Here is a 12,128-nt window from a genome sequence, read left to right as displayed (position 1 = left end):
TAGAATAGAATAGAATAGAATAGAATAGAATAGAATAGAATAGAATAGAATAGAATAGAATAGAATAGAATGCATTTGTTCAGCCTTCTGAATCATGGAGTCACAGCATATTATTCCCCACATTAGGGGTTTGCTTCAATAGTCACCTAGTTCTCTCCTTTGTTCTCACTGCTCTGCTCATCTCAAGGTAAACATTCTGCAAGATGGACCTGAAAATCAACACCTGGAAATTTCTTAAAACACACATTCCTCTAGGCAGCGACTTGTTCTGTGCTGTATAAAGCATCCAGTGCTCTGGTCCCCTGCAAGATAAAAATAGTTCATAAGCAAAGTAGTTTGTTCTCTCCACTTTTCTTTGTATTTCTGCCATTTATTCAGAGTTTTTCTTATGAAGTGTGAAGTAGCACATTGAAAAAATTAATTTAATCTTTGAAATATGCTTACAACTCAGATAAAACAAAGGATTTGTACTTATGGAGGATAGCATCATTCTTGATCCTGTTGGCACTTTGCATCTTTCAGGATACATGACAGGTATTTCTTTTCTCTTACTAAAATTGGATATTGATTATATAGCATTTCTTTCTGATCCATGAAAAAATACAGGGATAGCAAACACTCACCACCTCTGGTGATAGGTCATTAAAATGCAATTTTGCCTATGATTTAGCTAGAGGACATATACTTGTTTACTAGGGAAAAAAAACTAAACAAAATTCTTTAGAATTCACCCCATCAATAACTTTTGAAGACCATCTGTGAGATAAGCAGAGTGTCACCAGCAAATCCCCTGGTAGCCAGCTAGTCACTGTACCAGCAAGGCTCTGTTATCACATTAGAGATTTTTTGTGGTAGAACCAAGTTCCCTCATGTGCTCCTGACTGCTTTGGACTCCAACCTGATCATCTCTTTGAAAGACTTTTCTGCTTTCTTGATGTCTTTGTTTCACTTACCCCTACTACACACCCCACAAACCTCTGTGTACCCACAAGAGCTTCTCAAAATCACACCTTGTACAAAAGGGGAATTGCTTGGAATCTCTGGAGAGTTTCCCAGCAAGGGCTGGCGCAGCTTTATGTGCTGCCTTTTTCACTGTGGGAGGAACAGGTTGATCCTTGTACAACCTGAATGAGACTTTAAAGTCTCATTTTTATCTCTGTTTTCACTGTATAGTGGCCATAGCAGCACCAATACTGTTTCTGTAAGGATTTGCAACTCCTGATCAGTTTTTCCTGTAGCACTATGGTTTTTTCCATCTGCAGGGTGTTCTTCATTCAAGTTGGATTTTTATTATCACCATCACAAAAATTTTCTCACCTGTCTTCATTCTGGGTATTTCCCTCTTCATCCTTTCTAACCCCAGTGTCTAACGCCAGTTCAGCTGTAAAATTGAAAATATTTAAATGTAAATGAATTTTGTGTCACTAGCATCCTCCTTGAGAAACCCAGCAGAGAAGGTTGAAAGTTTATTTTTCTTCTGCTGCCAGCACTTCTGTGAAAGAAAGTTCTGCTGGTGGCTTTATGAACAACATTCCAGGGTGTCACTGGAATGGAAGAATATACCAATTGACAGAGGAACATAAAAATAAACAAATAGACTTTCCTCAAAAATCTGGAGATCTTTTTGAGAGCCACATACTTTAAAATATTTTTAATATTGAGCTATCTCCTTCTTGTCATTATTGTACCCCTACATTTTTAACATGCTCAGGGTAAAAGAGAAGCATAATGCTTAACAACAGTGAGAGAGGAGTTTTTGAGAGTTTTCTAATAGGACCTTGAAATGAAATTATTGGGGAAAATGGTAAAATAGATCCAATTAACTTTTTATCCCATCCGTTTGAGAAGCCTGTTCAGGAGAACATCCATATGGAAATCAATGCAGCCACCCCGATCCCTATTCAAATATTACCTAAAAAGCAAAACATTTATGAGAAATTTCTGATATTTAGTTTTGATGCCTATATAAAAACACAGTATATTCAGAACTTGTGATGTTACTGATGAAGTTATTTGTTATAGTAAATACACACATCCATTATTTATACATTTCAGCCCATAAAGAAAATTCATGCAAATAACGAATAGTAGGGATGATGAATCTGCTTCTGCAACTGGATTTAATGAGGCAGAGTGCACAGAAGAAAGGAATATCTATTGGGAAAAAGTTTAAAAGACAGATTAGGATTTTAAAGTATATTCACGGAATTTCTTCTTCTTCTAAGAAGCACATCATTCCCTCAATGAAAAATGACCAGTATAATTTATTAGTCCATGTTATTCTGGATAGAGATAGAACAGCACACAAAAAAATTCAAGAGAAACAAGATTTAGAGCTAAGTTTTGAGCCCAACAACCTGATGTATAAAACTCCTACTGGTTCCCTTGAGCCAGGCAGCACTTCAGGAGAAGCTGCTCAGAGGGGTAGGCAGATACAAATTCTGCTGTGATAAGTGGCTCTCAGACACACAAAACATTTTTCAACTGAAATATAATGGAGACATTGAAAAATAACCGACATAAAGGTTTATGTACAGTGTTTAGGAAAAAAAAAGTCTATAATAGCACTCTAGCAGTGATTATGCATAAGTAATAAAGAGAGTTAGCAGAAGTGAAAATAAAATGCCCAAACAATTTCTGAGGAAAAACCAAACAAGAATAATGAGTTTATTTTTTCACACAGAACACTATAGGCAGCTAAAGGCCAAAGAGGAAATAAAGAATAAAGAGATCAAATAAAAACTTAATAGTGGAAAGGATCTGCACTTGATTGTGTTACATTTGAAGCCATTGCAACTCTGTGAATCTGATCATTGCAATTCTTGGCTGCCAGAGAGAGCAAATGGAGAGTGTGTGCCACTTATTTGTACAATCTAATGAAGTACAAGGGTTTTGTGGTTAGAGCAAAGCTGTTGGCCCCTGAGAACACTCGTTAACAATGACCTGTGCTTGACAAATTAAAAACATCAGATATTTTCTTTTTTCCCCGTCTTCAAAAGTGTACTGATACTTTTGATTGGCTGCCAATTAGGAAAAATGTAACTAACACACTGCTGGCCAAATCCAGCAATCCAGAATTTGTGAAAAAAGGGAGAAAAATAACAGTTGCTGTGGATTTTTCTGGCGCTTATCTCCCTCGCTCCTTCTGCATTTTGCTTATTTGCAGAACCACTGATGATTTAGACGCACATGCCCAAGTGTGGCTTCCTTCTGCATCTGAGTATTAGAGAGGGAAATGTTCCATGGTGCAAAACTAAAATGAGTTCTATCCATGGATAGATAATTTTAAATCTGAGGGTACTTATGTTATACATGCAGTCATTCATCTGTGAGCATTTGCCTTATCTTGCAAGTGCAACTGGGATGGAAAATATAGAGAAAGTGTCTTCCATGGTGCTGGAATTTTAACTCCTCACAAATCCCTACCCCAGCTTCATTCCAGCATCTGATTTCTTGCCAGCTCGAACCCTAGCAAAATGAAGTTTTAGAATCTATTTTGACACCGTGGTTTTATATCATCTGCTCAGCATCTCATCTGAAAGCTCAATACAGTAATAACAGAGGTGACTTTTATGCAATCCAGTTCCTTAGGATCCCAAAGCAGGTATTTTATCTTTGTCATTGTCTGACACATTATCTTTTTTTCCCCTCCTGTTTTAATCTCTTCTTCTCAAGAATGAGTGGTGCAATGCTAGTGGAAGCAAACTGAAAATAGAGAGCTGTTCTACAGTGCATCCCATAAAAGACCATCTGGAAAACACCAACAGCATGTTACTTTCATAACCATTCAGCTGAGATTAATGAAGAATGATGTCAATACAACCAACCACTATTCTGTGGATTTGTTTTTCAACGGAAAATTACTTTGAAATTTTGAGGAAATTATATACATATGAATTCTATTGGTGTTTATAACTACAGCTCATTACTGGCCCATTTGCAGTTGGACACAAAAAAATCTCTCTTCTGAGTCTTGGTGATACCAGAGCCACAACCAAAATCAATTCTGTAACAAGCCATGGAGGAAACTTTGGTGTGGGGTGGCAACTGGCATTATAATAAGAATTTCTTCCACTCATTGACATTCATTAACACTCTTCTCAATCAAATTGCCCTTGAGTCCCAATACCATTAACTGGAAGAGCACACAATCAGCCCAGAGCAGGCTCAGCTGGGATGCCAAGGAACAAAGATATCCAGAGGAGATATTTGTAATTCCATGAAGTTTGGGTGTCAGTAATACTGTGTCACTGAAATGCAGCCTCACACTGGTCTGGAAGCAGTGAAGGAGCTCAGTCCCAGAATGGTCACTTCTATCTGTGTTCATTGCCGTTAGGAAGGACCAAGGGTCTTACACTTCCATCTCTAGTGTCTGCTTTTAAATCCTTGCAAAATCAATTGGACTCTGTTGATAACTATAACAAGGTTTTATGATGATTTTTATCAAATATTGCTGTCATTGCCATATTTAGATCCTGTCTGTATATGAGGCTACATTCAGGGTTAAATTTCACCAGAACTCACAAATTCTCACTCCAGGGTCCTGAGTAAAGTAATGTGAATGGCTCAAATATCTGGAAACAAGCAACTGGAGAATCATTTGGTAACTGTGGAAAAGTAGCAATGCATTGCACAAGCAGGTACTTCTACATGCAGGCTGTGTAACCTGTTGGCCCAAAAATCCCTCCCTATCTATCTTTTTCTGGTGGCGTTGGTAAAAAGGAATAATTTGTATTTGCACATATTTATAAACCTACTACCAAACTCCTTTCATTCTTCAAAATGACAGATTTTTTTCTATCTCCAAGGAAACACTTGGGTTTGACCCATACCATGTCTCAGTGCTCCCTTCTTCTTTTCACATGTTATAGAACCAGCACTGAGACATCAGTGGTAATTATCACATTTCTTGTGATAAAAAACAGTGAGAGAAGCACAGAAATTGCCATGCACAGAGAATTTCAGTTATGCTATTTATCTCTGACATGGTCAGCATCAAATTTAGGAATGTACTTGAAAAACAGCAATGTACAAATGTAGGAGTAATTTTCTGGCTGCTGTAATCTGATATTTTATTTGTGCCTGAAAACATGGGGATAAATATTTCTTACATGTGTGGCTTATGTATATGACTTAACAGCATCTTACAACTCGTATAAGCTTCTTATCTTTTTCTAAATCCCAATTATACTCTTGGTTTTGAGGATGCTGGGTAGCAATTCTTCAGAGAAGCAATGCCCAAGTAATTGCTACACCATCGTGTAAAACCAATAGCAGATAAATGATGCCATTGGAGAGCAGATGCTTAATGTGGGACAGGGCAGTAAACATGATGGCTTTTTATTTCCATTCTGCTCATCTTAGGCTCTGAAATTTCCATGCAGGAAACTATGCAAGTAGGCTGACAGCACTGTTGATGTTATTGCTCTTATTTGTGTGGAAGATTCTCTTGTCAGCCCGTTATTACTGTTGTTATCCTTGACTAGGACTTAATCACTCAAGACACAACAGTGACTTGTCACCTTTCCAGCCATGTGTACAATTTTGAGTGGAAATGAGTGAGTCCAATCCAAAGCAGTCAGCATAATTTTAATCAATCAGGAGCTGCCAGCCTTCTAAACACAAGGGTGGCCCTGGGTCAACAGATGGACAAATACTTCACTGGCTGTCAGCGTGTTGTGGTGCTGTTCATTCATCAGGGAGCTCTGCCCTTAGCAAAACATCCTGAATATTCAAACACTGCAATAAATCACAGCAAAGAACAAGACTGTAGGCTGGATGTCTTTACAGCACTTGGTCCCTAAAGTAGCAGGAACATTATTGCAACAATTGTGCTTTGATTAAAATTTGTCATGTGAGTGCACAGGTCTGGTTCCAAGGCTCCCAAGTTATGACTGTGAATAATCTGGTGATATTTGTTAATTTGGTGTGTGTACAGGTACTTACACAAACACAAACACATACACCCACAACACATATATTATATGTGAATTATTATTCTTACTATTATAAGGCTTATTATTATTATTATTATAATTTTCCTATACATCATAGTTCCTCTGTGTATGTATGAGTGTATGTCTGTGTGTTTAAACTGTAAATATAATATGACTCCCACATCTACAACTGACCTCTTACTCCTGATAATATATAAAATCTCAGTTCAGGCTGAATAAAAATGAAGCTCTTAAAAATCTGTAAGTTTTCCAGAATTTCTTATTCTACAAAAACACAAGCCCACAACATTTCAGAGTGTCTTGCTTAAAATCCAAAAGAGGGTGACAGTGATAAATGCACCTTTCTTTCATACTAAACTGAGATTTTGTCCTTGAGCTGAGATGTTTTTCCCATTTTTTTTTAAACTGAAACAGATATATTTCTACCACACAATTTTGGTTCTAATAGATTTGCATCAAACCCCCATCATCTCCAAGGAGAAGCATTTTCCTTGGAGTATGTTTACATTTAAGGGGCTGAGACTTTCTGAAACAAAATGAGAATTTAACAAAAATATCTGATTAAGTAGGTAGCAAAGAATCTGTCCCTAACAGTGTTTGAGTTAGAAACAATTTTCATTTTCAGGTACTAATTTTCTGAAACATCTCACTATTCATTTTCTAGTGTTACACAGATGATAATTTTAACTACATACTAGGAACGGAACCTTAAAATCATGCATAAAATGCAGGAAATATGTATAAACCATTTTACTGATGACCAACTAATACAAGATGCAAAAAAGGGTCCTTACATTTTCCAGGAAGAATTATCTAAAACCTAGTCCAAGCTCTTTAGAAGAGATGGGCATTTTGATTGTTAAAATGTCAGCTCTTCATGTGTCAACTTCTTCATGTGTGTCCAGCATCTCTCCATTTTTTTAAATTCAAATGTCTTCTCATTTTTAGGATTTATCATAGTATTTCATTCAGTTGGCTTTACTACAATAATTGAAATTCCACAGATTAGGTGAATGTCTCCCAAGAAATTATATTTTATCTTGTAATTTCCTTTTAACTTTGACAGCCAGGCCATCCCCTACTACTTAAGGACAGGTCTGTGGTTGTATTTGACATTCCTATATTTGACCCTCTTTCTGCTCTTGGTGTTTTCCTCACACTGTCTCATCCACACCTGTGTTTGCCTTGCATTTCTTTGTGAAACACATTTACACATTTTCCACATTCATGCCAACAGTTTTTCCAAGTAAAGAACTGAAGTAGAAAAGGTTAAAATGGCTCAAATAATCTTCTTTCACACAGACCAGGGGAGAAGTTTGCCAGAAAATTGTGTGCAATCTTTTAAGTATAAAAATTTAGTTCAAATTTAAAGTCACACGCTAAATTTTTGAACTAAATTAAACCTGGCTCATTCCAGTCTTTCTTCAGGAGACCATGGATGAATTGAAGTAACATAAGAGAAGTTGATGTTTCTGCATGACAAAAGCAAAGAACCCCTGGAAATTGAGAAGATGGGCTATTGTTTCTGAAAATAATTGTCAAAACCCTGCACGTTGTGTACTTTGAGCTCTGCAGAGCATCTGAGCTTCTGAGAGCTGACAAGAACAAGAAATGATCTCTGAACCTGCAGGGGATCCTAATGAGATTCGGCTCTCATTAATACCCTCTTTCAGTATCATCCACCCTTCTTTAAAGTTTCTTGTCTACATCTGTGAATTGGACAGAACTCACTGTATTTTGCACAAAATCCTCCTTTTGCTGTTTTCTCTTAGCTCTGTCCTGCCTTCTGCAAATTGTCATGGATGCTTTCAGTGCAAAAATGTGGGGTTAGATTCTCATTAAGTTTGACAGCACTTCCACAGTTTAATTTACCACATTGTACTGAATTGGTAGGAAATGGCCCCAAGTGTTCATGGGAATAACTGGACATAGAAAGAAATTGTGCTGCCCTGTGTTCTCCAGCTCCAGCTTGTAAAGCAGCAGTATAGTTTCCTTAAACACCAAAAAATCACAGTAACTGCAATAAATCCTTCATTTCTCTGCAGAAATGAAGAGCAGGAGGAAAGAGGTGGCAGGAGGCTGAGGTGTCCCCAGGAAGGATCAGCATAGCAAGTGCACCATGAGGCAAGAGAGTGCACAGATCGCCCCTCAAGCTGAGTTTGGAGGATGCTGTATAGATGTTGAGATTAAGGTAAAATACATCTTTATTAAATGAAAAAATAAGACCTTTGCAAAGGCAGCCTGACCTTTGCCACATTTCTCTTCAGGAAGGCTCCCCTGAATCTTATCTCTTCTCAGGTCCTTCAAAGACCTTTCAAGACCTGCTGACATTGAGACATTTTGCCATGGACTTTTTGTAGTCGTTGGATTTACCTGGCTGCTCATTTGCTGCATGGTGCTTCATCAGTGACCTTCCACCAATGCTGCTTCCATTCTCAGGAGCAGACCAGACTCTGGCTCACTCAGTTGTGTCATCAGAAAATCATCTGTTGTCTTAGGTATAACCAAATTACTGTTCCAGACATGGATATACTGGAAAATTTGCTTTCATTCACTAATGACTTTAGTTTGTGCTAATATTGGCTTCACACTCAAGTTTTGTGAAATTACAGAAGTTTTGCCCTAAAAGCCCCTGGATAGACAGTGCAGGAGAACTCTGCTGTTGACCTCAGGTAATTAAATATCTCTTGCCACTCTGGAGCACTTTCCTCTATGACAGATCACAAGGAACCACTGGTGGATGTGGTATAAAAAATAAGCAGATCAAAATTCTCCTTTACAATTAACTGTGAAGTTATTATATAGTAAGACAAGTTTTTCTGAGATAAACAGTTATATCCTTTAATCTCCTTTACATATATTTTCAGGCACCTGCAAAACTCCAGTCTGGAAGTTAGTACCTTCAGATTTTTCACATTGCATTTTTTGCAGTGAATTTTTCAGTATTCATGGGTATCTCTGTGTCTTGTGTGTCTTTTCCAGATAGGAACCTTTGTAATGAAATTTTAAAAAAATTAAATAAACACATGGGTACACACACTCACACACACACACACACACACACACATACACACATACACACACATACACATATATATATATATAAATTTATAGAAGAGCATGATTTTTTTTTCCTCACTTATGTTCTTCTCAAACAGGACAGACCTGCATCTGTCCACATGTTTAAATTTACTTTTTTTTTCAGATAGTTGACTTACTCATCATAGCCAAGACTTAGCCTCTTCTCTGTTCAAACCTTCCTTTTTAGAGCAGCCACGTATTTGTGAATCATAATACAAACCAGAGAAAGGAGTAGTGCTTATTCTACATTCAGATAAAATCCTGGGAAAGAGTTTCAAGAGTTTAAAAACTGGAGAGAATGAACAGTTGGTGCTACTTCATTAATCCAAGATGCCATTTGCAAAGGAAGTCAGGTTATTCCAGTAACACTTGCCTGGTCATTAGTGGTTCACATTAAAGATTTTCTCCAATTTCCAGATGTCAAGGCTGTCTCATTAAGAACTGCAAGAGGAAAGTGCCTTGATTTTTCCTCTCAACACAGAAAACTGACAGGCATGAAAGACTAACTCTGAAAATGAATTTTAAACTAAAAGGAACTATTGCCAAAGTTAAAAGCTGGGTGGCAACCCAAAGCCGTTCTCTATTTAGGACAAAATAACTTTTATATTCTAATCTTTTTAACTTATCTAACAACACTTCTCATACCAAATTCTTACTGAAATTAAGGAGAAAATTATCAGATCAATCCAATGTTCCCCCTATGAGGTTAAGAGTTGTTCTTCCAGCTCAGTGGGACTCAGTATTCCGAGAAATCTGGTAGGAGGTTTTCAGTTTATCTTCAGTTTCCAGTTCCTTCTGTTTTCACCTTTTTTACTTTTGTTGCAGGAGAAACTGTCGTTGCTGCTTTACATTTTATGCCAAGGAGAATGCGTTGGTCTAAAAAATTACAGAATATCTTTAGTAATTTTTGAACAGATTGTTGTGAAACAAGCCATGAAACTCAGATCCTAGCTTACTGGAACACAGGGGAATTTACTCTTGGAAGCTTTCATTTAGCAATGTTTATTTTATTCTTCAAAGATAAGTGTTCTTTCGTCTTAGATGAAATCTGTGATACGTCAACGGAGTCGGAGAAATGGAAATTCTTTCATTTAGCAATTTTGAAAGGATAATGTTTTCCACAGCATATTGTAAAATTTATTTGGTTTATACTGTCTTTTTTACTATTTTTTTTTAATAGCTACAATATTCTTTGCAGGGAACTTGAACTGCAGTGTCATGCAGGTATAAGCAGACGTAAATCTAAATATTTTTTCAAGTAAACATGAAGCTGAGACAAACCTTTAAAAATCTGTGACTTGAAATCAATACTCTCTTGGCCTCCAGCATTTTTATGGTTTGGTTTAGGTGTGGTGACTTTTATTGTTGTCTTTGGCTTTTTTGGGCTTTGTTCTGATGACAGATTACTTAAAGCATTCAGTTGCTTCATCCAGGTTTTGATGGCCTTGTTCTTTGCTTTTCTGAACATAAGTTGGAATATTAAGTTAAACAAAATATCATTTAAGAAATCTTAATTCATCTAGTGAAAATAAAAAGAAAATAACAGTATAAGATTAAATACTAAACCCAAATTTTTAATTTGAACGTTAGGAGAAATGAGCTAGAGAAGTTTGGTCGGTATCCAGATTATATTCAGATCTACCTTCTAACCTGACAGATATATCTATTATATGAGGAGCAAAAAAATGTAGAAAAAACTGTCACTCAGCCCAGATTCATGATTCTTCAGGTGCTGGCCAATTTCCAGCTCATAACTGAAAAGCTCAGGTTTGAAGTTTTTCATTAAAAGATGTGAGGTCACAGATCCAAAACAATCAAGAAGATTTTCCTCCTGTAAAACTCTGGGGGTGTTGTGATGCCTGCCTTGGGTCTTGCCAGGACTTCTGGCGTCTCCTGTGAGCCATGGAAGTGACTGTTAGGGTGCCAGGAGGAGAAGCTGACAAAAACATCACCACCACCAGAATTTATCTGAATAGATCTGCATCAAACATGACAGCTTGGGTAAATCATTACATTTCGGTGAAGAATGTTTTCTCTAGGAATTTTTTTTCCTTTAAACCAGTTGTAATAAGGAACTTGTGCAAATAAAAGAGTACAAAGAAAAATGGAGAAATATGATAGAAAAATACTAGAAATCTGGAAGAGTCATCAGAAGGCTGTAGGGAGGAGGAAGGTAATTCTTGCCTTCAGTGGATGTGAACATGGATCATGGTGCTGTTTCCCTTGACATCAACATATATATTTACACAAAGACACACATTTAGACTTGAGACACTACATAAAGCTGTTTCTTTATGCACACATGCAGATGTAAGTTTCAAAGTTCAGCACTTCTCTTCCATCTGCCCTTCTACCCAGTCTTTACATGTGCTTTAAAATTTCAAACTATCAAAAGACTTAGATGTTTCCAAAAAGAAAATTTGAGCAATACATTTTACCTGTTGTAAAAGAAACCATTGAAGGAAGGTTTATAGTGTGTGTTCAGGCCATGCAGTCAGAGTGGCATTTCTGCCCTGGAAAACCATTGAACTTATCTGGCTAGCATTTCCCAATCTAATTGATTAGAGGTTGGATAGCTATCATATTGTTAAATTAATTGTCACTCTGAAATTCAAAGTCACCAGAATATTTTCTGCAATCCTAGTGGACTCTTGAGCCTCACTGTAGAGCTGGCATTAAGGACTTTCCTCGAGTAGTTTTTAAATAATTGAAGAGATGTGTATAGGTCAGATACAACAAAAAATTGACAGAGAACAGAGGATGCTTTCAGAACATTACTAGACAATTTGGCAGTGATGTATACTTAGAATTGCACTACTTACAGAAATTAGTTTTCCTGAAGAATGCCTGAATATGTATTTCAGATATTACTTATCACCTCAGATGAACTGACTGCATTTAACTATTCTACATTGTTGAAATCTGTGCTCAGAAGGATATTGAATTGGAATGACCAAGTTGATAGCTTCCCCTTTTTTTTTCTTTTGTGCACATAAATGTTCATTTAAAAAGCCATTCTAAACAAAACTAACTCAAAATAATGTGGAGAGGAGCCTTTTCAAATGGGTTTTGCCACAGTCACCTCCAATT

Source organism: Camarhynchus parvulus, chromosome 4, assembly GCF_901933205.1.
Source record: "Camarhynchus parvulus chromosome 4, STF_HiC, whole genome shotgun sequence".
Lineage (NCBI taxonomy): Eukaryota > Metazoa > Chordata > Aves > Passeriformes > Thraupidae > Camarhynchus > Camarhynchus parvulus.
This window is presented reverse-complemented; position numbering follows the sequence as displayed.